This window comes from Sceloporus undulatus, chromosome 2 (genome assembly GCF_019175285.1).
Source record: "Sceloporus undulatus isolate JIND9_A2432 ecotype Alabama chromosome 2, SceUnd_v1.1, whole genome shotgun sequence".
Taxonomy (NCBI): Eukaryota; Metazoa; Chordata; class Lepidosauria; order Squamata; family Phrynosomatidae; genus Sceloporus; species Sceloporus undulatus.
The window spans coordinates 172,596,993-172,622,560 of record NC_056523.1 but is presented as its reverse complement, the minus strand read 5'-3'; the positions used below and the strand labels follow the sequence as shown (position 1 = coordinate 172,622,560).

Sequence of the window (25,568 nt, the reverse complement as noted above, 5' to 3'; positions counted from 1 at the left end):
ACATATTCATTTCACCTAAAAGGATAAAAAGGCTTTTGACTTTCTTGGCATTGAAACAAAGAAAAGTTTGGAAGCTTAAATTATGCTCATATAATCTGTTGACTTGAAACAGTGCAAAAGGTAACATACTACAGAGCACTGAACTTTATTTCAGTTGCTGGCTTCTTTTTAAACACACAGACACATACTCCAAATGAAATGCTCTGAATTTTGTGCTGGACTGAAGCAACTGAACAGGTTCTGAAGGTACCAGTTGCTTTCCTATTCCTGACCATGGTTACAAGTCAGACATGTGTGGTATGCATTCAGCTGACTCCCAAGTGGTTAAATCTGCGCTTGCCTTTTGTGCACTAAGCAGACACCAGTGGAGGAGAGAGTCAAGCATGCATATACATTCTTGGAGCAGGCAGACAGGAATCTTGAACAAACCAAATTCTGCTTTAGCACAGCACAAAACAGCAAGAAGACTGCAACCATTTTATTACACAAAGTGCCAAGGCAAAACTTGTTTGTGTCAATTATTACAAAGGAAGGGTGCTTAGCTATTACACAGTATAACTCTGCATGCAAAAATCTTTTAAAGCCATCATCACTGAATAACTACATGTGTATGACCTTGGGTTAGATCCACTTTGGTATTGTCTGGTGTCCGTCTGAAATTATGGCCAGCAACAGATGTTTCAGAGGAAGGTGCGTCTGAAACCCAGCATTAGGCAAGAGAAGGATAATCCTACCCTCATGGCAGTCAGATCCTAATCTCCAACAGCGAGAGACTAGATTAAGCCTTTTGTGAGAAATATTGTGACTTGCCCTGTAGGACTGAAGTGGACACAATAGACTTAACGACCTAGTTCAGCTAACCTTGACTCCCAAATAAAATGAAGGAAGAGTAAACCCTGCTTCCATCTATTATTCTTATTCCCACAGCACTCTAAAAGGAACAGAGTAATAGGATAGCAGAAATTCTCCATAATCTCGAAACAGAAGGCAAGTCACAGGACTGAGAAGGGCAGCTAGGACTATGCTAGAGAATGTTGCTGTCATGTATCCAAAATCAAAGAGACGAGGGCTTGGAGATGTGTCTCTGTATTCCTCCAGAGAGGTGATGGGTGACCAGAAATAGGAATATGACTCCAGCAAGAGATCCCATTATAACAGCTATAGCTTTGCCTATGGCAATAGAGGGCATGCACATTCATTATTGTAAACTATGATTCATCAACTGTCCTAAAGCTTCATGTAGTAAGAGGCCAGAAAAAGTCCCTTCCAATTCTGAGATTCTGTGAAGTTTACTCTTCAAAAGTAAAAAAATAAAAAGCCTATTTTCTCTGTATTATATTTTATTTTTTACTATTTTACATTTTCCATTTGACAGCATTATGTACACCAACTAGAATCCACTGTGGCTTATAAATGCTAAACAAATGTACAAATAAATCATGATTGATGGTCCAGGTTGAGGTACACAATACTATATAAGTGTTTCCCATGTTTGAGATCCAAGCGTCTGTTTTGCCACCACTTTCTTTGTAGCCAGCAGGAATTTATTACTTCTTTCCTGGAAGGAAGAGGAAAGGGTTGGCACAGAGTGTAAACAATCACTACAGTAGAAGGAATTGGACACTTTGCAGAGAAGAGGTAAGATATCTCCCTGCCCATCCTTTTTTATGAAGTAGTGCGTGTTGAAAAGGAGGCTTACCCTTTTTAAAAAAACTTAAATAAAACATCCTAGGAGGCTCTCCAAAATTAACGATCCCTACATGGGTGTGAATCCGATCACCAAGAACCCCTACCTATTACAGCCCTGTCTATTTTTGGCATATTTGACAATTGAATCAGCCATGAGGCAAAGCTGTAGCTGTTATAATGGGATCTCTGCTATTATGTTCCCCACATATGATATAAGAAAACCATACTGGATCAGGCCAAGGACCTACCTAACCCAAGAATCTCTCTCTACAGAAGCCAAATCAATGCCTAAAGAAGACCACAGCACAAGACACAAGCACAATAGCATCCTTCCACTTGTGTTATGGAATTTGGAGACCTGCTGCCTCTAATACTAGAGGTAGCATGAAAAGCAACCATCTGGACTAGTGGCTATTGACAGCCATATTCTCCATTATTTCTCTAATCTTTTCCTGCACCTTTTCCAGCCCTGCAATATCCTTTGAAGATGCAGCTAGCAGAACTACATAGCACTCCAAGTGTGGCTATATCACAGATGTCTATAAAGACATTATGATTTTGGCATTTTTATTTTCAGTTCCTTCCCTACTGAGTTCCCACATGAATTTTACCTTCCCTATGCCAGGCAGCGTTTTCTTTGAGCTATTATAACCTCAAGATTATTTATAACCTCAAGATTATTTTTGGTGAGGAAGCAACTGCTATTACATGCACTATTTGTACATGGGCAAATCTGGGATTTCCTGCTCTAATATGCTTCATTTGCCACTTGAACATCCTTTTAGAAAGAATACTCCTTTGGATAGGGTGTTCTGGAGCTTTTTGCTATCCATTTTCTTTTTACTACAGTACCTTTAATACTTTGTTGTTGTCAAAAAATCTGGCCACCTAATCCAAAGCATTTATGAGCATATTTTAAAAACACTAGTCCTAACACAGCTCACATGGAGAACCCCACTGTTTAACACCTCTCAATTCTGGGACCTGTCCAAGTAAGTACTCCTACTCTTTCTTTCTGTTCCTCATCCAGTTACTGATCCACAAGGCTCTTTCTTCTAAGACCATCTCTGAGATATTTGCCCAAGACTCTCTGGTGACCAAAACTGCCTAAATCCTTTGAAAATCTGTTGCACTCTTGCCCCAACAAATTCCTGCTGAAACTGTCACTGTTCCTCTAAGGTACTCAAAAGCCTTGAAAGACAACTGTTCAGAATCCTGTTTAATCCCTACAAACCACAGACTAGAAATTCACATTATGACCAGGACTGGTGATTCTCAGCATTCTAATAAAAGCTCTCAAACAGCATAGAGAACATCCAGGAGTCAAGTGCCATTTCTGAGCCACACAACTCATCCAACCTCTTAATCAGAAAAACAGACGTGCAATGGCCCCCATCTATAGAAGTATAGACATTTCTTACTGGATTCCAAACTTTTGCCAATATAATCTTTTCCAGTACAATTACAGAATGCATACCCAAAGAGGGACACACTACTCTTAGGTTTTTAGGTGTTTTCTAATTCTCCTCTACCTTTATTTTTTACTATTTTACATTTTCCATTTGACAGCATTATGTCCTGAATGGGGTCACGCTCCCTGTGAAGGACTCCGTGCGCAGTCTGGGGGTGCTTCTTGACTCGTCACTTCACCTGACTGCTCAGGTGAACGCGGCGGTCAAGAGCACCTGCTATCAGCTTCGGCTGATTCGCCAGCTGCACCCATACCTGGCCCAGAGGGACCTAGAAACGGTTGTACATGCTCTGGTAACTTCGAGACTGGATTTCTGCAATGTACTCTACATGGGGCAACCCTTATACCAAACTCGGAAGCTACAAATGGTGCAGAATATGGCAGCCCGGCTGGTCACTGGTGCTCCCAGGACCAGCCACATAACACCGGTTTTAAAAGATCTCCATTGGCTGCCCATTCGCTTCCGAGCTCAATATAAGGTGTTGGTTATTACCTATAAAGCCCTAAATGGCTTGGGCCCAGGATACCTAAAGGACCGCCTCTCCCCGTACATTCCGCCTCGCACCCTCAGAACATCTGGGCAGCAATTACTGAAGGTGCCTGGGGCTAGGTTAACCTCCACCGCGCGGAGGACATTCTCCACGGCTGCCCCAGCCCTTTGGAATACGCTGCCCATTGAGCTCCGCTGATCTACCACCCTGGCCCAATTCAGGAAGGATTTAAAAACCTTCCTGTTCCAACAGGCATTCCCCGATTAAATATCCTGTGGGCCTCCCTCCTCTTTCCGTGGCCAAGAGGTTGGGCTATGGGGCTTTTTCTGTTATTTTTCATTGTTTGATGTATTTGCATGTTTTAACTTTTTGTAATATTATGGATTGTGTCTGTTTTTAACTGTTGTAAGCCGCCCTGATCCCTGGAAGGGCGGGGTATAAATAAAAATTTTATTTATTTTATTATTTACCTTTTTTATGAAGGTTTCATTAAAGACATCATGGGTTATGGACATACATTTACTGAATAGCTTCTGAAATTCCATCTGTTTTTGTATTAATACTGACAAAAGAGATGTGGATGTATATCCTCTATGGCCTCTTTTTAGACAGCATTCAGAACTCAGAATCTTTTGCCATCCTCACCCTACTTGAGTCCTGAAGGGTTTTGATGGAGAAGCCATTTGATTAATGAAAAGTGAGTGCAACAAACTCCAATGAGAGGCCAAATCTGAATCTTCCAATGCCGTCTGGCCCCTCTATCTACCCCTTCAGTGACTTGCTTTGCAACCAGGTAAGGAGGGCTCAAAAGACCTTCCTGCTTAGATCCCCTTCCAGTGGTCCACAGAATAAACACATGCAAACATTACAAATGAAGGTGAGGAGGGGCAACCTGTGTAGGTTGCAAGTCCCAATTTATTTAGTAACAGGAGCTATTTCTTAAAATACCAAACCTTGCCACTAATTTGTCTGCAGCTTGTTACCTTGATACAGAACAGTAGGTCATGCAGCACCTTCAGAATGAAGAAGCTGGCAGCAGAGATGAGACAATAAGACCCATTAGGTTAGGGATCAGGAAGCCTTTGAATGTGGGCAGCATTTGGGTCATGTTACAGAAAACAGGCAAGGGATGCAAGGTGGCTCTGCTACCCCCCCAGCATATCACCTACAGCAGTCAGCTCTTGCCTGGATGGCAAAGAATAGCTGGAACAGATGTGAGACCTCCTGGAGGTTAGCTTCTGATTATCTATTGTAGAGGGATTGGTGAAAGGACATGAGAAAACAACAGTCCACAAATTAACTATGATTACTTGCTCCAGCCTTCTTGTAAAACCTCTGTGCTAGAAAGTAAGCAGTGCAATCCAGGACAAGAAAGAAAGAAAGAAAGAGCCATCTAACAACCACCTCCCAAACATCTTTCAGTTTGGATGGCAGGAGAGCAAAAGAAAAGAAAAAGGAGAAGTTTAACTATATTTAAGAGCAGAAGAGCAACTAGAACAAGCCCTCGACGTTATCTATAGTTTTAGTCTACAACCACCCCAGGAAACACACCTCTGGGCTGGGAAGATATTTTGCTTTGAATGTTCACATTGATTCCTGAACCTACCTGCCACCTACCTCTATCTACCTATTTCCCTCTATATTCCATCTTTCTGCCTGCATGGGAGCCAAGGCTGCTATTTACAGAAATAACAGAAGTGCTATCATTTCTCTGAGATTCCCCCCCCCCCTTACATTCCTCCACCCTGCTGAAATGCTTAGCCTTCATCAACTTGAAAGGCTAAGAATGGATAGCAAAATTAACTGTAAAAATAATTCATGTTACCTATCACAATTAAACACGAGACAAAATTTTAATGGAATCCCTCCTCCACAGCAGGTTATTACTGATGCCCAAATGCCTAAAGCTTATACAGCACTTCGAAAAAAGAATGCAGAATAGACATTTAAACGAAAAGGGAGGGGAAATCCTGAACTGTGCTGTCAGTTTCTTTTCCTATCTCCACTTTCATGCAGCAAGACATTCATTACAGAACAATGGACTTTACTCTGCTGGGAGACAGAAGATTAGTGTGCGCACGGGCTGTTGTTTCCTTTGCCACTGTTGTGCCTCATGGCTTTTCATGCGGCTCCTGCATTTCCAAGAGAGAAGTAACTTTTTGAAGACTGCCCTTGCTCCCTGAAAAAGTAAATGTGGGAGGCTAAGAGAAAGACAAGCCTTGCCAAAAGGAATAGCTTCAGAAGAAGCAAGCTGCCATCTTCAAAGCATGTGCTAAGGCAAGGAGCATGTTGGAGGGGAACAGGAAAGCAGCAACGTTCAGAGGACTTTTCTGACTTTCTAAAAAAGTGCTGAGCACCAGCGGGGTGTAATGGTTTGAGCGTTGGACTATGAGTCCAAATTCCGGCTTAGTCATGTAAACCCAATAGGCAAGTCACATTCTCTCAACCTGAGAGGATAGGCATAGCAAATCCCCTCTGAAGAAACCTGCCAAGTAAACCCGGTGATAGGTTCACCTTAGGTTCGCCCTAAGTCTGAAATTACTCGAAGGCACAAACAACAACAACATGCTACCAGTATCAGAGGCTCTCAATTTTCAGAGACAAAAACTACTTGCAAGGGAGCTTTGAAGTCAGGAAAGGATAAGAGCCTTGCCCAAAAGAAGGGTTTCTCCTCAAAAGTCACACCTGATTTTAGGGAAAGTGTTCCCCCCCTCCCCAAAAAAATTGCCAGCTCTCATAGAACAGAAGAACAAAGAAGCCTCAGAACTTGTCTATTCCACAAGCCCCACTAGGGCAGAAATAATCCAGATTGACACCACTTTAACCGTCATAGCTCCATGCTATGGAATTCTGGGAACTGTAGTCTGTTGTGGCCCCAAAGTGGAGTGCTGTCAAACCAGATCATTTCTGCAATGCAGATACAGCCTTGGTCTCACCCCAACACACAAGCCCACGCTGCCCCCTCCTCCAGAAGCAGTATGCCATGCCACGCTATGCTCCTCCTGGTTAATGTGGGTCCACTTCCACTCCCCCATCCATCCCTGCCAGCTTCTTCCCTGCACTCGTCTGCTCCCTTCAACGTCCTAGCAACCGTCCCCTTAGCAACAAAGCCGAACAATTGGGCTTGAAAGAAACATGCCAGCCAGCTGTGGCAGACAGCAAAGAGAAGCCTGGCTGAACTTCCTGGGAGGAAAAGGTTCGTTCTGTACTGCTCCAAACAAAAATTAGCATTGGGCAAGGGGGGGGGGGAATGCAAGGGCTCTCTTGGGTCAAGGATTTAAAAGCAGGCATTGCAGAGCATCACCCCCAAAGGCCAGAAGAAATAGGCCCTGTGGCTTCCACACCAGAAGGACAAAAACTGGGGTTATTCAGACTTTGTTGCTTTTTTAGCACGACTATGCAAATAATCTCATTCACACATTCCAATTTTGTTGTTCACTGTTGTTTTTTTAATCAGAACCACATCACTGTGAGTACAGTTGCTCCCAAGCATCAGCACTCAAATAAAGATGGAACCAATGATGCGGATGTATTCAAAACACGTTCAACGCATGCAGTTTTATCCCAGTTCATCCCGGGTCTATTTGCTTTGGTTATTCACCCAGCTGACAAAACAAATCTTTTAGGAAAAGTCAACGGGGAAAAGTCTCTGTTTTTGCAGGGAGGTTGAGAACAGATCCCCGCAAAAATGGAGGGCCGACTGTAGTGTGCTTGCTCTGTGCGGTTTCCAAAACATAATTGCTGTTCTCTTTAGAAGTGGTAGCAAGGATTCAAAGTGTCATAATAAACCACCTTAAATGCTGTTGAAGACAACTGGATATGCATATTATATGTATATAGTCCGAGACCTTCATTCTGCAACTCATAACTCAAGGTATTAGACTAGATTATTCCATAATCTAGTTCCATAAAGGTATTGCCAAGGCTTGAAAGAAAATCACACAGATTATATTCCAGCACATAGGACAGTGTGGGACACTTCAACGATGCAGATGTTGTGTACCAACTGTTTTTCAGGTCAGACTCATCAAGGCATATAGGGTAGATGATGCCCAAAGGAAAAATGATGTATGATGAGACTTGGTTTGTTCAATTACTAAATTCAAATCCCTCATTGCTCAGGCAAGGCATTTAATTGTCGTTGCCTTCTTATTTATTTCTTGCACATGTGAGAGTAACAAGAAGGTATAAAGAGAGAGCACTAACAAACTGATTTGGAATGGGAATGAGCAAAGTGAAGTCAGAATTGTTAAGGTCAATGAAGGGGAAGTAAAGTCTAGAATTCATCAATGCAGGTCTTGAATCAGTACAGTGGTACCTCGGGTTACGAAATTAATTCGTTCCGCGGCTAATTTCGTAACCCGAAAAACCTTCGTAAGCCGAATTGCCATAGGCGCTAATGGAAAAAATAGCTCTCTGCTGCCCTCCGTTGGCGGCCTTTCCATTTAAAACAGCGCCGGGGTTTTTTCGTAACCCGAAAAAACCTTCGTAAGCCGAAACAATAAATCCCTATGGGATTTTTTCGTATCCCGAAAAATTCGTAAGCTGGGTAATTCGTATCCCGGGGTACCACTGTACCATTGAAGAGCCTTTTGGTGAGGCTCTTGGCTTTTATTTTGGGATCTGGTGCCTTTAGGAAAGTGGTTGAGTTGAAGGCAGAGTTGAAATCCGAGGCACCTGGAGATCAAAAGTTTAGGAAGCATTGCTAGGGTATTTAGGTCCTGTACCCCATTTCTGGAGACAATTGTGGGTGTCCTAATTTAGGAGAAATAGGTGAATTAAGGAGCTTTTTGCTTAGCTGTGCAACCAATAAGGAGCTTTGGATTTGAGCAAGCCAGCACTTCCTATGCATATCCTGCTAGGTGGTGCCAAAAATGGAATTGTCTCCTTTCTTTCAAAGGGGTCTTTGAAAGATCAAACCAAACAGATCAAATCTTGGAAGCCAAGATGATCAAGCCGAAACTGTTGTACTTTGGACAAATGGACACATCATGAGATGACACAACTCATTAGAAAAGACAATAATGCTAGGAAAAGTAAAGGGAAGCAGAAATAGAGGTAGACTGCATGCTAGATGGATGGACTCAATCAGGGAGGACATGGGCATGAAGTTACAGGAACTAAACAGAGCAGTGAAGGACAGGGTGTCTTAGAGGTGTTTCATCCACACGGTTGCTGTGGGTCAGGGACAACTCAAAGGCCATTCTTTCACCCACAAAGCAGGAGTGCTGCTGTCCTAGCCTGGGTGGGGAAGCTGGGCCAGGTAATCTGTGGCTTGCCAAGGAGACACTTGATGCTTGGCTCCCTTCTTCTCTGCACCAAATGAATTGGATCAGTGTGATTATTTGGACGAAGAAAATGATCCCAGTAGAATGTGGGTTGAATCTTTCTTGTTCACATGCATTGTGAATGCATCCGAGTAAGTTTGGGAGGGAGGCCCACCAAAAAACCCCACAGTTAACCAGGATAATTGATCTCATTTACTGATATTCAAGCCCTGTAGGCTTGAATGGGGCATGTGCCCGTGAGCGTGCAGGGGCATGCCCCACTGAATTTTACAAAGGTTGTCCCTCTGTGAATATTCAAGACCGCGGATCTCAAGTCCACGATAATGAAGGGCCAACTATATAAGCTTTTGGGTTACTCACTCTCAGTAATATCACAGTATGTGCCTGGAGTTCAATTTCCTCCTTGTAAGGAAGTATTAACTACATTGAAACATATCTTACAAAGGAAAGTTCTTTTACCAAGATTTTTGTGATTAAGAGGTCAAGAAGCATCCTGTCCACTGCTTCCTGACTGGATGTTTAAAACAAAAAGAACATACTCTTTTGACATTGTACATTATGAAACACACACATGCACAATGAAGGGATTTAGCTCCCTCACTAACATCATAATTAGAATTTTCTTCTTTAAAAAAACCCCCAAAGCTACCTAATATTATAGACTTGCAGAGTCTTTCCTCCATGATCTATCTATCCCTGAACCACCTAGATAGCAGAAGCATGATATTTTGCAAGGTTTTATGCACAAGTGAGAAAATGTTTTGAGGAAATGGGGGGAGGGATCAGCTGCTACTCATTATGACAAGGAATTCCAAACATCTGGAGGGCAAGCTGCAGTGTCTGGGAAGTGCTAATGAACGGTGCTGATGGAGTCTGTGGGAGTCACTTGGTTAAAAACACTAAGAAGCCATGCACAAAGGAGGCAAGAAGGAGGAAAAACTGGGTGGAGTAGAAACCTACAGGGAAGTTAATTTGGTTAGAGGTGAAAGCAGTATGGAATTAGAGAAGTAAAGGTCAAAAAGGGAAGGCAGCTTCAAAAGACAACCTCAGCTGATTGCTCTATATCTGAAATTATTTTTTTCAGTCAACGGGAGAGAAAAATAGTCCCTATTTTTCACCATCAAAAGGAGGCCACCTTAATTTATTCACTCTAGACTTACAAGCCTGGAGTTTCATAGGGTGATGTGTTCATAGCTGACTGCAGACAGCCTTGTGCTCCTGTGATTACAGCAAGTGAACTGTGATCATTTACACAGGACTTATGGCTCAATAGGTTTTATAGTACTCTCTTTGCAGCAATACTAGGTGAATAGACCTTATGCAACCACACTCTTAGCTTCAGAAGCAAAACAAATACTGTATGTCATCGTCTTTCACGGCCAAAAAAGTTAAATCCAGTATGAAACCCTAACAAGTGAGCACTGACCAAGCTATATGTCAACATTTTATGTTTGGGAGGAAAACAGAGCTTGGGAATGTTACTTTTTCGAACTACAGCTCCTCCAAACCTGCAGCCAGCTTAGCTGGAGGGGAGAGATACTGCAGCAAGATTTATGTGCTGGTTCCATATGACAGAACCGCAGCATCAGAAAAGGATCAAGATTTTCTGTACTTGTTTTCAGTAAATAGAAAAGATTGCCTATTTGTACCCATTCCTTAGAATGCTAGAAAGGCGCTCAGATTTTTAAGTTATCCTACTGCTTGGAAAACAGCTATAGCTGAGTGAAGGTTAAGGACTCATCATAGCTACCAATGATCGCCTATGGAGAGAAATGAGAAAGCAACTGAGCAGAAGATCTGTGGAATAGCTAAAACATCATGCAGAAGTTGCAATATTTGTAGGAGACACAGGCCAGGGCAACAGCCATATGTAAAATTATAAATCTTTCATCTTTCAGCAAAGCCCTTTCCCCGAATTATCAGACATTCACATAAGATCTCCCTGTTTTAGTGTTAAAATCTAAGATTAGTGTGGGTTCAGCTGAACAAAAGCACACATGCATGAAGGAAAGACTGCCCTTAATAATGGGCTGGAGCAAGTCCATGGAAAGTATATGAAAATCAAGTTGAATACCAGTGTGAGTCTCACTTCATTAGATACTACAAGAAGGAAAGGCAATAGGAATCTGCACCTTTAAAAAGCTAAAGAAAATAACCCTGAAATAGCCTCCACAAAACTCTGCCTACTGGAATCCCATTGTGAAATCATGAAAAACAGAAATCATTGTTTCTCCCTCTGCCCTTCATCTATCAACTTGGCTTGACAGCAGTATATGTAAAGATGATTTGGGGTTCTTAGTAAATAAGTATGAGACACTAGCTGATGTTAAAGAAAATGCAAATCCAGATTACATCAACAGTACTGTATAGATCTGGGAAACAGAAGTATCATGAAAACATCCCTCTATTCTGCTTTAATCAGGTCTCCCCATAGAGTACTGTGTCCAGTTCTGGGCACTACGATTTAAGAAGAATGTGAACAAGCTGGAACATGTCCAGAGATGAGCCACAAAGATGGTAAAAGGTCTGGAAAACAAGCCATGTATGAAACAGCTGAGGGAACAGGCTATATCTAGTCTAGAAAAGAGAAAATATAATAATCTTCAACTATCTGAAGTACTGTCACATGGAACATGTAATAAACTTTGCCCCCACTGCTCTAAACAGTACCAATGCATTCAAATGATAAGGATATTCTGAAATATTAGGAAGAACTTTCTGATGTTAACAACTATTCAACAATGGAACAGTGGTAGTTTTTCCTATATTGGGTGGTCTTTAAATGGAAGCTGGCTGGTCATCTGTCAGGACTGCTTCAACTTTAGATTCCTGGCTTCCTCTGAGGCTGAGAGAGTGTAACTTGCCCAAGATGCCCCCAGTGGATTTCCATGGCTGAGTAGGGATTCAAATCCTAGTCTCCAGAGTCTAATACTTAAACCACACCACACCAGCATTTCTAGATTACATTAATAATTTTTCAAAAATTACAGACTTGTCAGAGAAGCAGAACACAGAGGCATGGAATCCACATATTTGGCCATGGGTGCTCACCACAAAAATATCAAGCTCTTGTAACAATCCTTTGCCTCTACACAGCTTCAGAATAAGGCTAGGGCTAACTTACTGCAATCTCCATCTGAAGCATTAAAAGAGACTCAGAAATACAGTGCAACACAAAGAACCTCAGCTCTCTTGAAGCTGGGGAGATATCATCCCAGGTGAAGTGTGCTGCATTTCTCAAATGTTTTGAGCACATTAGGGACACAGCATGACAAAGCCAAGTGTCAGCCCTGCTTATGAATAAAGTGTTTGAGAAAGGATGTGTGGAGATTGCTCTGCAGTCACAGTGTAGATCTGCAGTGGTTGGGATTCCTTGGAAGTGAAGTACAGCATGGAGAAAGCCTAGGTCTCTCTTCATAGGTTACCTAGATGCCATCCTACTGGATGGCCGCCCTTTTGATTGGCCACACCTGCAATATTCCACCAGTAAAGGTGTGCCCAATAACACACTGGCAAAGCACAATCATAGAGACCCTGCCCCTTCACACTCTCCTTCATTCCATGCCCCCTCTTGGTCTGTTTGGTTTGTGTATATTGTAATTACATCTATTTAAGGTGTTACAGTTTCACTTTTTTGCATTGCTGCCCCGAACGCTTGGGTACGGTGTCTCTGTCCGTTTTTAAGTCCAGGTCAGGCCACACCTGGAATGCTGTGTCCAGTTCTGGGCACCAGAATTCAAAAAAGATGACAAGTTGGACTGTGACCAAAGGAGAGTGACTAAAATGGTGAAGGGTCTCGAAACCATGCCCTATGAGGAGCAACTTAAGGAGCTGGGCATGTTTAGTCTAGAGAAGATACGATTAAGATGTGATATGACAGCCCTGTTTAAGTATTTGAAAGGGTGTCATATTGAGGATTGAGCAAGCGTTTTTCTGCTGCTCTAGAAACTAGGACCCAGAACAATGGATGCAAGCTCCAGGAAAAGAGATTCCACTTCAATATTAGGAGGAAGTTCCTGACAGTAAGAGTTGTTTGACAGTGGAACACTCTTCCTCATAGCGTGGTGGAGTCTCCTTCTTTAGAAGTTTTTAAAAAGAGGCTGGATGGCCATCTTGATTCTGTGTTCCTGCATGGTAGAGTACTGGACTGCATGGCCCTTGTGGTCCCTTCCATCTCTATGATTCTAATGTGCACCTTCACTGGGGCGTTTATAAGCAGATTTAGGGTTAGGTTAGGATAGATCGCTTCTTTAGAACTCTGACATTGAGCCGTTTATATGCAAGGTCAAAGGTGCTCATTTTCCCAGCTAAGTCTGAATATCCCAGGTTCCTTTTGCTCTGGTTTTTAGCAGTGGAGCATGGCTTAGGTGCAGTTTCTACCTGGTTTGGAAGTATGCGTCATCTAAACACCCCACCTACAAAGTGTTTTGAAACCGCTTTATTTGTCTCATGTGTTTCACCCCTTAGTTTCAAAGTTGTGTAAATAGTAGGCAGAATGGTAGGTCCCTGAAGACTAACTTTTGTTGATGTGTGCCCTCGTTTCTGACTTATGGCAAACCTAAAGCGAATCTACCATGGGATTTTCTTGCAGGATTTGTTCAGAGGAGGTTTGCTCGTGCCTTCCTCTGAGACTGAGAGGGTGTGATTGCCCAAAGTCACCCAGTGGGATCTCACAGCAAAGTGGGGATTCAAACCCTGGTCTTCACAAACTACTACATCACGCTAGCTCCCACTCCTATTCTAATAAAACCCAAATCCTTGGTTTTGTTCCAGTATGTATTTTAAGGCAGTGCAGTATGACTCATCACACACACTACCACAACCCACCTCAGTCACCTCTGAAATCCTTCTGTCAACTCATTAGTGATACAGGTGGAAAGCTGTCAGAATACAGGTTAAGATCACTCTGTTTGTTTCCTAATGGCAAGAACTGTACATAAAGTATACCAGCAGGAATCACTATAGCCATGCTTAAGTGCACATCCTGCCTCTATGAAACAGCCCACCACTGGACACATGAAAACTTTCCCTTTGTTCCCATGAAATTGTCTTACTTATGAGGTCTCTCCACTAGCAGGTGGGCAGCACTTTACTCTTCTTGTATCTTTAGCATGCTCAAAAAGGTGGTGACTATCTCGAAGTGCCATGTCCCTTTGGCTTTCTAGTGACAAACTCTGTGCTAGGGCAAAGACGTGTGTGCCCACAGAAAGGGCTCTGAGTGCCACCTCTGGCACTCATGCCATAGGTTTGCCACCAATGGACCGGGGCTTGTATTTGGTCCCAGTAGCCATCAGGACTCTCTTTCCCAGCAGCACTCAGGCCCCGGCATGCACACACCCCGCCCCTCCACTGCAGCCAATGGGCACGTGAAATGTCAACTGGCTGTGACAGAGGGGGCGGGGCATGCACATGCCAGGCCCAAGCATTGCTGGGAAAGAGAGTCCTGATGGCTACTGGTGCCGATTACAAGCCCTGGTGGCCCAGACTCCGATTAAAGCTCCCAGCGCCGGGGGAAAGATGTCAGTAAAGGGGATGGAAGGGAGGGAATGCCAAGGACACAAATCCAGAGGGATGACTGTATTGTTCAACTACAGTCGTCCCTCCAGATTCACAGATTCAATTATTCATGAGTCCGTAGCTGTGTGCACATGCATTCCTCCCTCTCCGTTCCTCCCAGGCTTTTCTCCTGTGAGTGAGAGAAAAGCGAGAAGGGTGCACACACACAGCTAAAGACTCAGGAATAATTGACCAGCACGCCCTCCTTCCTTTGCTCCTAAGGTATGACAAAAGTCCCTGGATCTCTCTCAAACCTTGGGACTGAAGGAGGAAGCGACCAGCACATGCTCCCCTGCCCTTCCAGTGCCTCAAACAGCTTGCTAGAGCTGTTTGAGGCTTCAGAAGGGAAATGTGCACATACTCACTAGTCCTCCCCATTATTTGTGATTTTTTAAAAATTTGCGAGGGTCCTCCACCCCTAACCCCCCCAAATCCAGAAGGATGACTGTAGAACCAAATTATGTTCATCATCAGGCCTACTATTAAGGACTAGCTCAAACCACATAAGTGTGCCATCACAAAAACAAAAAGCAGAAGTTGTTTAAGCTTCAATCAACTTCAAATGTGAGGCTTTTAAACTAGTCATCTAACAAATCCATATGCAAGTCTTCAGGTGTACCAAGTGGGCCCTGAAAGCCAGAACGGAGAAAGGCTTTAAGAGACCATCTGGCTTCAAAGCAATCTTTTCCCTACAACTCAAATGTCCCTTCAATCAGGAAATATTTACAATCAAACTCCACAAAGAGAGCTAGTACATCTAAGGTTGCAGAACACTCACACCTGTGAACCAAAGGACCATCTTATGAGTGTCATGAAACTCCTCTTCAATTTGAAATGTATGCATGTATAAATTAATCATATTATCAGCAAGTTTTCAAAGTGACATGCAAAATTCAAAACACATACACAAAAATGTTATTACAATAAATCCTTCCCCTTTCCCTCACAATTACTTTTTGCAAAGGTATATTGAATAGTTGAATTTCCAGTCTCTTGAAAGCACACTCAAGTGTGTGCATACAGACACACACACACACACACACACCAAGAGCAGATAAGGAAAAGATTCAAGCTGGTAAGCACCAACGGTAAAGCAGACATAATGTTAGCATAGAAATCCATGTGGGAGTAGCCCGGCATGCTGCAGAAGCAATCAAACAGCAAATTTCAACCATTGACTAAATACAGCTCAAAGAAGACAGAGGCCTGAGGAGAGGGGAGCACTCCCACTTGTAGCCTTTCTATTGCTGACCTCTCTCAGCAAAGAATTGCAAGCTGCCCAAACATAGTTTGTTGGGGAGCCAGCAGTGACTGCTTTTACATGTGTAGCAAAGGTACTCCATTTACATTACAAGAAAGTGAGAGATAGCCTTCTCCACACAGAGAGATATTATGAACACTAGCCTCATGGTAAGTGGACCAGAAGAGCATATTAACCCTGGATTAGTTTAGAGATGAATTTGCGTTCATTTAGAAGATTCACAGCTGTGCAAAACATCCCCAGGAGCAATGGGAACCTCATGCCTGCATTGCAGAAAAGTCAGAGACAATAGAACAGTTAATTTTTGTATTGAGACGCTTTACTATTCTGCCCCTTCCTCCTTCCCACTCACTAGACTGATGTCAGAATGAAGAAGACAGATTCTTGCTGCTTCAGGCCTCTTGTTGCTATTGCTTGAGCTTAGCTCAGGCATTTTACAAGCCAACAACTCTCTGTAATTACGTTTGAGCATCTCTTCTTACCTCTTATTCTCTTTCAAACACTGCACTTCACAAAACCTGAACCATTGCTTCTTCCACATTCTGTCTGCCAAACCACCTCATTCTTTCTTCCATAGAACATATTCTCAGCTTCTGTTCTTTCCATCATCAGTTACAACTTCATTATTCTACCACTACTCCTACTCTATCTCATGCAAGGCACACCCATCCTTCCATCCTATATAAGAGCATGTCTGCTTGGCAGTTTCATGAACTGTTGGTTTAGTAACAGAATGGGAAAGCATCCAGTAACAAAAAGTACTAATTTCACACAAAGTGTTATAATTTGCCACCCTGTGGCAACAATGGGACAATAAGAGAGGTGTCCCACTCAGAAAGCACTCAAAGCTAGCAATGTGACTCTGTCAGCTTGGCCTTAAAACTACTACCAGAGTGTGATGTCAAGCTAAGCCAGGTGCTCAAGCATGGCTGCTACAATGCTGAGCTGGACTGTGAGCCCTCCACCTCCCTTCTAGCTTAAAGGTTACTGGAGAACCTGGGCATATTTTTTCCAGCACAAACTCTTCAGGTACATAGGTGGGCAAAGCAGCACTCAGATCAGGCAACCATCCCCTCACCAGCTGGATGCAAGACTATCTTAAAAGATTCATCCTTAAAACTCATTCCAGCTTGTGAGCTGGACAACACCTGCTGCTTTCTTTATTTTCTTATCAATCTGATTCCCAACATCCAGATTAGAACATCTGCAAATTCCTCACAGCTCACCTTCACACACACAGTTTCCCAAAAACTACCTTGATACCAGACGTTCATTTACAAAGCAGTACTGTATATAAGAAAGCAAGGTCTTCTGAAATTCGACACCAAACTCATGCAATTACACCATATTCAAAGCTTGCTACATCTTCCTGCAGCTGGCTGAACTGATCCCAGTTCAGAGTATGATTTTCAGATTTTTTTTCCTCCATTGCCTCTCAGCAACTGGAGATCAGGAGCACTCCTCAACAGCATCTTACTCCCAATCCCCCCCCCCATTTTTTATTCTTTCTTAACTACATTTGGTCTCTGCTGTTAGCAAACACACTGGCCTAGATGTACAAGCACATTCAGTTAGCTCCAAATTCAGAGAGAAATTTGAAGGTGGCAGTGGCTGCAGAAGTGTCTAAACATGTGAAGGGATGCCCATATCACAATAGATAAGAGACTGGACAACTGCATCTCTACCGAATGTTCAGTGGAGTCTATTATGATTACATACAGTCACACCCATTGCTCTTTTTTTAATAATCTTTTTGCTCTAGGCAGATTTTCATGATCTAGAACTAGATGTGTCAAGACTTATATTACTGTGATCCTATCATTCTGCCAACTCTCAGACTGATTTAAAAAATGATTTTTTCAAGGAAGATAAGATGATCCCCATTCTAAAATAACTCCTTGTCCAAAATCTCGTCTAAGCTAGGGATATAAAACAGGCGACTTGCTGGATATGTGACTGGCATGCTACAAACCCAATTGTTTGCAATGCCATTGCTCAGTTTAGAATTACACATTTGTGAAGAAAACCAACCAAGCACCCTACCCATGTAAATTTAAATGCTGCATTGTCTTTACAGTTTGTAGCCAGTCAGTAACAGCTATAGAAAAAAGAAAACTTCCTGTCATGACCCTAATTTATTTGGAAAAGTAATTCCCACAGATGCTGGTATTAGGAGATATTGAAATAATTGTGCTGCCTACTATTTCACTGTGCATGACCACAGGAGAGTGACAGGTGAAGAGAAAAAGTCTAACACAGTGGTTCTCAAATGGTAAGGAGGGCCCGGGGGACATGTGTGTGCAAGAGTTGCAAGGCCTGGAGGCTCTGATCCCATTTTATGTGTAAAATTTACTCGTGTATTCAGTTGAATATTGAATCTGTTTTAACGTAACAGTTACCAAACTTTGGTTCTCCAGATGTTTTGGACTTCAGTTCCCAATATTCCTGACTATTGGCAAGTTGCCTGGAGCTTCTGGGAGTTAAAGTGCAAAACATCAGGAGGGCTAAAATTTGGGAATCATTGGTTTTAAAAAAACAAAAACAGAGAGGAGGCAATTTTACAACAAAACAGGGAAAGACAATCTTTGATAACATGTCCCCAAATAAAGAGAAGCTTATCACCTAAACTGCTCATCTTATACATAAAAAGGAGTCAGTGTCTCTGTGTGATTCACTCTGTCCTTGCTTGCTTCAATCCAATCCCCCTGTGCTGCATGGGGGCAATTCTGACACATCTTTACTGGGTATGGAAAGCAAAGTTATTCACCACTGAAAGGAAGCTGCCTGTTGTGTCCCTCTCTATATCTGCTTCTCATCTTCCATAGAAAATGAGGTGAGGACTCCACTAAGAGCAATGAAGTCTTATGAGCCTACATTTTAGTGGCTAGCTTTTTTTTAGTTGTCGTTATTGTGTGCCTTCAAGATGTTTCTGACATATAACAACCCTAAAATGTTCCGATCACAGGGCCTTCTTGTCAAGCTTTGTTCAGTGGAGGTCTGCCTTTGCCTTCCTCTGGGGCTGAGAGAGTGTGACTTGCCCAAGGTGGGTTTAATTTCCATTACAAAGCATGGAATTGAACCCTGGTTTTCCAGAGTCGTAGTCCAACACTCAAGCCACTACACCATGTTGGCTCTTTTTTAGCTGTAGGAGGGTAAATACACCCTTAACTGTAATGTGGGGTGGGGGAGAGACTATGTACCACAGCACAGGGAAATTAGGGAAATATGGCCATGAGCATCTGTGCTGAGAAGTGACCCAGATGGTTGACTCCATGGATATGGTGGGCCAGCAGTAATGGAAGCCTGAGGATGGGACTGTCACGCTGTATATCTTTGTACGTCACTTTGGCAGACCTTTTAGCTAAATGTTGGGGGCATAAATGATTTAAATAAATAAATGGAGGGGGGTTACCCAAGGAGCAAGCTTTAACATATGATGATCCACATGCTGGATTAGAGGAGCCAAACTTGCTATGGATCTTATTCTGTAAAGATGAGAGCATCAACAGGATGAGAGTACAGGGCAAAGACAGCATGACTCCACCCAAACACATAGTGGCTCCCTCAAGCATAAACTTCATCTGCAGCGCAGCAAAACACTCTAGCTATTTTGAGACTCCACATCATGATTCAAAGGAAGATCCTTTTCTGAATAAAGTGGAAGTGTCTACAACTGAAAGCTGACCTAAGCCTTGAAATACGGCAGAGTATTTATATGTGTGTGTGTAGACACAGATACAATTAAAAAAAATGTTTTCCAACAGCTATGAAAGGAGTCAACAGTATTCTAGGGAGGGGGAGACCAAACTATTCAAGAGTGAGCTCTTACTCTCATGATTTCATACCCTCTTGCAACAGAATCTTCTCATCACAAATTCCAAAGGGTCTGATTTCACAAAGTTACCCTATATATGCAAGCCGAAATGTTTCCCAGAATGACATGGCACCATCACTGCAGAGAAGCAAACTGCACTAGTATTTGGTGATGTCATTGGAAGACACGGTAAAACACAAAGACTCTGGAAATACGCCACACTTACCATTCTGTTCCTGCAAAATATAAAGAACAGGGAATGTCCCAAAGCAACATATGTCGTAATGGTTCTATTCCAAACTATTACTGGGTCAACAGCTTTGCTAATGCCCAGTGCAAACCAATGTACTGAGAGTAACACTGATGCCCCAAATAACAAACATAAAGCAACTGTTTTTGATGGACACATTTGTGACATCTTTTCACACACAATGTCAGCACTATAGATTAGTCAGAAGGTCTGGAAAAAAATGGGAAGGGAGATATTATGTTTTCTAGGCAAAGAGAATGAAGGAGGATGAGTACACCACACATAATTTCTGTGGAATGTAAAATGACTTTGCTAGAAAGAAGAGGAAAAACCATTTGAAAGAGAAAGTGTACCTGAACAATCGGCCACCATAACTGATCATAAACTAGTCTCTAAACTAGTCACTTGTGTGATTTACATAGTTTTTTTTCTTGAGCACAATTATTAGATAAGGCGATTTTACTATCTCAGATATCATTACCCCAAAATGCAAGGTTCAAGGTAAAGTTTCACAGACAGTTTTGCATTAGGCTCACCAAAATGCAATCACAAATACGTAAATGATAAAAGCAGCATTAAAGATTTTGTAACTCTTACATGCAACGTATGTTATATATAATCCTATATCTAATTTTCCACAAATGCCTTTGAAGTAAGAATTAACAGCTCCCCCTTTGCACATGAGTATGTTCATCTGCCTGTTGTGAGCACAGGGCTGCCCACATAGTCACCATTTCTCCAGACCCAATGGAGCACATCCCACACCCTCTTTCAGTACTAGCCTCTTTGCCAAATGAAGAACTCAGACTCAAAATCTGTAACAATTCCAGGATTTGGAATTGGCTTTTCAGTGTTTTCCAGACAGAATGCTGTCAAATTTTCAGCATGGGAAAAAGAAGCAATATAGGTATTCTACATGTTTGTGTAATTTCTTCAGAATTAAACTAAAAAGAGGCACCAGTATGTCAAGCAACTATAAGGAGGTCTCTATGTACAGTATTTGCATTTTGACAATTGTTGTAGCTGCCTGCCTTCAAGTCATTCCTGACTTATGGGAACCTTAAGGTTTTCTTGGCAGATTTTTTTCAGAAGCGGTTTGCCCTTGCCCTTTTCTGATGCTGAGGGAGTGTGGCTTGCCCAGAGTCCTCCAGTGTGGGCTTCCATTGCTGAGTGGGGATTTGAATCCTCGTCTCCAGTGTCCTAGTCCAATACTCAAACCACTACATCACACTGGCTTTCTTTTGACAATCATAATTATGTGTAAGCTGTGAATCCAGTCTATTGATTCTTTCTTTTAAAAGGTCACTTGAATGCAACCATGATTTTCCACTTGGTCCATTGTTTACCAGTTTTGAAACAATCACTTCAAACTCTGATATAAGATCTTGTTTTTATGGGCCTTGACCTTGCTTGTCAATCCCATGAATTTCAGAGAGTTTTCTTAGGCAATAAACACTCAGCGGTGGTTTTGCAGTACTTTCCTAGAGCACTTTTAGCTTGCTCCATAGCTGGTAGCCAGGGTTTCCCAGCTTGGTTCATAGGGAAAACTTTGATTAATTGGAGCCTTCTGCATCTCTTGAGGTCTTATCATGGAGAAAGGAGCAAAGTGGAAACAAGGCTCTTTCACTTCAGTCTATTAAACCAGCATATATAAATTGTTTAAATTCAGTGGATGTGTTCTGCTGTGCTTCGGAGTTTTACTATGATTACTGTATATACTCATGTATAAATCTAGAAATTTTAATCAAAAAAATTGACCCAATAAACTTGAGTTGACTTATCCATGAGTCAGTGTAAATGCTGTACTGTAATTCTTTATTTTTTTAAAGGAACTATCCCTGGTGAAAGGCAAGAGCATAATCTGTCCTAGAAGCACTCTAGAAGTCCCCTCTAATTTCTCATTCATCCAGCCTTTAGCGTGAGCACAAACAGTTATGCCTGTTGAAATTTTGTCTTTGGCACTGTTTCAATTTCCTTCATCCTTTAGATCCTTTGTTACATGCCCCTAAGTTTTACTCTCAACTTATCCATGGACAATATCGAATTCCACAATTTCAGCCCCCAAAACCATGGGATCGACTTATAGTCAAAGATATACAGAAAGTCATCCAAACCACAGGAGAACAGACACTTTTACAAGTTAAAATTTTCAATTATCATCAGACTACTATCTCCATACCCCAGAATGTAGGTCAGTTTTACATGCAAGTAAAAATGTTTATAGAGTTCACAAATCAGATCATAGGTGTCCTTTTATTAGTATACACATGTACTGATTAGGAAGCCAGTTGAATCTGGGAAACAGGGTTCAAATCCTCATTCAGCGTCAAAGCTCACTGGGTAACACTGAGCCAGTTCCAATCTCTCCACCAAAATTATCTCACAAGGTTGTTTGGGAGATAAAAGGAAGAGAAAAGGAGGCAACAATATACACTACCTTGAACTACTAGGAAGAAAGGCAAGATATGTATATAATTTATTTACTGTGTCAAAAATGGATGCATGTGGGCCTCATTTCTTCACTACTTCATTGGTCTGACTCATTTATAGGGTGTATATTTCTTCAGTCGTTTTTATACTGCTTCAACTAACATAAACTGGCAAATATCCTCTATCTGCAAGTTTCCATTTTCCTCAAAATTTACAAAAGATGACAGTTAATTCAGACCTTTCATTTTCCACCAATGATAGTAACGGAGTATGCTGTAATGTAAGTTCAGAACAGATTATTTCTCAACCATGTAAAATAGCTTCTGCACTTGATAAAAATGAAGGAAAAAACTAGGTCTGAATCCGCTTAAGTGCAGATATGCTATACTGTATGGCATTTAATTTCAGAAAGTGTGAAATACATCTAACAGAAATATTCCAGCTCAATTAAAGCCACTTATCTTTGTGTACCCTTATGTCTGGACGATAACACAGAATTTTCTTACCTCAAGAACTTTGAAAGTTATCATTCTGAAGAAATCATTATTAGGGCCTTAGTACGACATTTCTGCTGGAAGTTATGGGAGGGTGCACCTCCCCTCCTCACTACAGCCTTCTTCAGTGCCTGAAACAGCTGAAGGGGGTTCCCAGTTCTCCCAGAGCCAGTTTTGGTAGTGGATAGAGTTGTGTGCTGTGAGGCAGCACCTAATTCCTCCCAGATGCACCAGCTCCCACCATTCCAGCAGTGGAATACCACTGTACAATATGGCCCTGTGATATCAGTGGTCCAGATCCCAAGAGGCCATCCCTCAGGTCAAACTCCAAAGTATCATCACCTATGCTGGGGAAATTGCAGTGGGCCTAAGAGCAACTGTCTGATAACAGGAACACTGAACTGAACCTTCTTATTAATGCTGTGTGTGTGTGCGCACGCACACACACACACACACACATCACCAACCTTTCTCAGCATATACTGGTCAAAAAGAAAAGAATGGGACACACCAGAAGCAAAGAAATTATACTAAGTCTTTGGGCCAGTACAAACGAGCCCTCAGTGACATCCTTGTCACATGCTAAGGTTGCCTCGGGGTGGAGCACCCACACACCCCCACAACCCTGGTACATGACAAGGGTGTAATAATGGCGGCGCCCTGTATACATGGGTGCCGCCATTGTTACGTAAGCGCCGCTTTTCTTGGGTTCTTTTTCTGCCAGAGGGAAGCCACACGGTTTGGTGTCTGCGGTTTCCCTCCAGCAGAAAAACAGGCACCAGCAGGCCACCGTTTTTCAGCAGTCTGTATTGCACCATAGACAATCAATATAATTAAATACAAAGTACCATTAATATTAAACAAATTCAAAATTAGCAATAAACGGGTCTGAACTTTTCAAGGCTAGAAAATGAAGATCTGGAGGAGGAGGCTTGAAGAGTATTTAGCTACACTCAAAGTGTGAGACAGCACTGTACCTGCTCCCAACAGGGTTCAGCAAGTTGGTTTTCACTGGTGACCAGGAATCTCCTGACAACCCATTTATGCACACAAAGGACATAAGATCCCTCCCAGAGTGCTCTGTCCACTGCCATATACTCACAGAGGTGGTGAGTAGTTATTCCCCCAGTCTATGCTACGCAGCAAAGATATGACCACATCAATTCATGCTGAGTTGACCAACATGCAAACACAGACTAAACACAGCTCCTTCTAAATACCTCCAAAGAACAGCACTGGGAGACAACTACTCCCCCAGCCCATCTCACATTTCCAGAGGACTTATGTTCTTACTCTGGACTGGAATTTAGGGGATGGTTAGAAGCAGTGGAGAATATTTTCTAGCTTTCGAAGGACATTGTGAAGTCCTCTGGAATATGGGCAAAATCTGGGGAGGTGTCAGAAAGGCATCTTGTACTAGGCTTCAAATACTTCAGAATGCTTGGAAAGATTCCCATTGCTTCTGAGTAACTTCATGCTCAACATAGGGCAAGTGGCTGGTATATAATTCCTTCCCTCTCCAAAGTCTTCTGCACAAGCTAGAGGGAAAAGAGGCATTTGGGTCAGCCAAGAAGGATGGCTACCTACTGAGGTCAATCAGTGTTTGTGGGCCCTGAATGTATTGAGGCAACACAGCCATATGGCAAACATTCTAATGACAGGGCTGTGTTTTGTATCTTTGCTAACTTTCATTTCCATCTACTTCCCCAGACTACTTAATTCATTTTATGAAATACTCCACTTCAGTACATTTACAAGATTAACAAAACGATTCTGCTCAAAAAGGAAGATTTCAGGCCTCATCTACATTTGCAGAAGGAATTATCCTTCATAAGACCCCAGTGAAAAGGAACAGGTGACCTTTGATGTACCACAATGATGGAGAGGAAGAAACATTTCAACTCAGAAAGTAACAACAGCTCAATAAAACAAAGTCATCTCTCATGACCTTCACACTAGGTATAAATAATTATGAGGATATGTCCATGACGGGATCAGAACCTAACAAAGACATTCTCAAACCTTCCAAAAAAGGAACATTAAAATAAAGACTCAACAAAGAGCCCATCCAGTGGAAAAAAGACATTGAAGTTGTCATTAGACAGCCTCTGAACTTGCCACTCAAATGCTATATTTGTAAGGCCAGCATCAACCTCAAACATGATAATACCAGATCTGTAAAAGCATTTGAACCTGCTCCTCCCCTGAGGCATAACTTGCAATCTATCCTCCAAAATACAGTAAAGTGTTACTACCTGAAGTGTCTATCAAAGCATCTCCTTCAGTGAAATACTATTAACTCCATCAACGTACAAAGGCTGTCCTGCAAATACCGTATCATGGCACCATAATGTCTCATCTAATCTGCTCACTGTGTAATTAGATTTCTCAGCTTCAGACTGGAGAATGGTGGTAAATACATCTTTGGTTAGATAACTATGATGCTGCTTTACAAAATAGCACCAACAAGAACCTTGACAAACAAAACATTAGCATAGCCATACATATCCCAAGATATTTGGTAAATTTTGCAGTATCTCACATGAGCCTTGATCCCACATAACATCATGCCTTTAATCCATCTTTAAAAGAGCCTGAGCAAAGAAAAGCATAATTTAAAAACAACATTTCTTCCTTGCCAGACAAGGCAGCTTAGCCATACATAACACTGTAACTGCTGTATCCAAAGGTAAGTGCTGACTTCATTTCTAGGTAGTGTAGTTACAAATCTAAAGTACTGCAAGAGTTAAAACAATGCACCACGGGGGAGGGAAGTGCTACTGAGGTCAACATTAACCTTCCTTTTGGGCAAAGTGAAGTCAAG

The 25,568-nt window shown here is 42.1% G+C and overlaps 1 protein-coding gene across 1 annotated transcript in view; it reads right to left on the bottom strand.

Moving 5' to 3' along the window:
- CSRNP2 (cysteine and serine rich nuclear protein 2) overlaps positions 1 to 25,568 on the bottom strand; it is a 42,390-nt gene that overhangs the window by 15,013 nt on the left and 1,809 nt on the right. The window lies entirely within an intron of this gene.